A 2,297-nucleotide genomic window follows, 5' to 3' on the forward strand; every position below is an offset into this window, starting at 1 on the left:
CTGCTCTCTCCCTGTCCTCACTGCTAAAGATTTGTTTCCCTCCAATCTGTGGGTTCTTATGTTCACATAGAAAGGTTTTTATGAAACCTTTCTATGTGAACAAGTGTCTATTTTGACCAAGTTACAGTCAAGTAATTGTCCTACACAGAATGGGTTTCCTTTAATATATTTAAATTTAATATATTTCATGTGTTGAGGTTTCTATTTCTATGTTATTGAGGGTTTTTATCAGGAATAGATATTGTCAAATGCCTTTTATGCATCTATTAATATGATATGGTTCTTATTATTTTTCCTATATATGTGGTTGGTTACATTAATTTTTTCTAATATTTAAACATCCTTGTATCCCTGGTAATAATCCCACTTAGTCAAGTTGAAATATGAACTCAAAGTCAGGGATAGGCGCTCTCTAACTCAATCCATCCCATTTCCACAAATGTAAAGATAAACTGGTCTGATGTATGGTCTAATCACTCACCTAAACCAATAGTTATATAATCATCAAATATGTTCCTTTATTGTTAAAATAACAGTATAATATATTTTGTTGTAGAGTGTATTTTTTTTCCATTACAGAGAATCTTTATTTGTAAGTGAGGATTACCATTACACATCAATGACAAGTAACAGCTCTTATGTGTTAACATCCAGTCATTTCTATAAACTAAAAGCAGCCCAAACTAGAGGAGTACAGGTATTCCCTAGCTTTTCCTAAGTTCCAGTTCCGCCACTTTGCATTTCTCAAAGGCCTCCATATGGGCCTGCTTCCGCTCATGGAGAGAAACCCACGGGGTTTTGTTTGTGTGAGAAAAGGCGCACAGAAGAAGGAGCTTTCAGTGTCTTGCAGAGCGCACCCCAAACAGCAAAGTGGCCACCCTGAGCTCTTGGCTGGAGGCCCCTCCCTCAGCATCAAGCGGGTGGTTTGGAACCACCCTGTGAACACCAGGAATGAATAATGGTTTGTGTGTTATTTGCTATGACTCGGTGGGTTTGTTTTCTGGAAAGCTCAAAACAATTCCCTCCATAAATTACCATGAAATACTTCTCCACTTTAAGTCTACTCGCTTGCAAAAGCCTTCCCTGGAAAGCTGCACTTTTGGACAGCGGGGGAAACCTGTACTCATGGTTCTAACCCTTACACACAGAGGGTTATTTTGAGGCTGGCTGCGGTCTACATAGGTTACAGAATAGCTACTCACTACTTTTTTCATTGATAAAGCCCCTGACCTTCAAAGAAAGCTTTAGGGAAATGAAATATTTAACCCATTTCTTTCTTCAAAGAATATTTTTTGTACTAGATATCTAAGAAAGAAAAGTTTTGCTGCTTCAGCTAAAAAGCACAGGTAAACCGTGAAGACCATTAAATTCATAAGAAATCTGAGGTAAAAAGATAAAAGCTTTGGATAACTCTAAGGCTACACAAAGTACTTGGTTGGCTACTCTGCAGAGAAGGAGCTATCCTATAATATACAGAAATAATGTAATGCGTTTTTGCAATGGCGCTCTAGCCCTGCGACAGCTTCTTGTTCCACGGCAGCACCTGCATTGCCAGTGCACGGAACAGGCTCGCTCGCCCTTCCTCCCTAGCCATTGATGCGGTAGTTTTCGTGGATTTCTGGGTGGATGTTACAGATGAATTTCAGGAGGGAATCCAAGACATCATCCCTGTTCTGCCGGAAGTAGGTCTGGAGGAGAGTCATCTTCTCCTCTGTCTCCTTCTCCACCTCCGTGCTGCAGCTGCCATGGGATCCCAGAGCCACAGCTTCTTTGGCCTTGAACTCTTTCTCCCTTTGTAGGCGGTACTGTTCATTTTCAGCCTGAGCCTCTTCTTTGGCCTGCTTCAGCCTCCGGTTCTTTCGCTTGCGGGCCTCGGACACCTTCTCCGCCACCCACTTCTCCGCTTGCCGCAGCTGCTGGATGCCCTGCGACTGGCTGGCCATGGCAGCGAGGCCAGCGACTCCCTCCCTGAGGCAAAGTGCCTCAATCGACTCCAAAGCCCCCGGCAGGTCTGTAGAGTGTATTTTATACATAATTTTACCCCATATTCTCTGTAGTCATAAAATTTTCTTTTAAAGTTTCTCATGCATTAAAATAATAAATAAGGTTTCTTGTACAAATCTACATTTATTCACTTTTGTCCTTTACTATTGATTCATATTGCAGGTATACATATTAAAACCATGATTATATTTTTCAAAAGATTCTGGAATGATTATTACTTTACTGCCTATTTTAAAAAGAAACACTCTAACATTTCAGTACTTATTGTACATACAGTCCCTGTACAAGAGAGG

General features: G+C 40.8%; 1 pseudogene; it reads right to left on the reverse strand.

Annotated features, from left to right (window-relative positions):
* Nucleotides 1–1,584: 1,584 nt before the first annotated feature.
* Nucleotides 1,585–1,952, reverse strand: LOC142430811 (V-type proton ATPase subunit G 1 pseudogene; annotated as a pseudogene).
* Between the last annotated feature and the right edge of the window lie 345 nt (nt 1,953–2,297).

Source organism: Tenrec ecaudatus, chromosome 17 (genome assembly GCF_050624435.1).
Source record: "Tenrec ecaudatus isolate mTenEca1 chromosome 17, mTenEca1.hap1, whole genome shotgun sequence".
In the NCBI taxonomy this organism is placed as follows: Eukaryota; Metazoa; Chordata; class Mammalia; order Afrosoricida; family Tenrecidae; genus Tenrec; species Tenrec ecaudatus.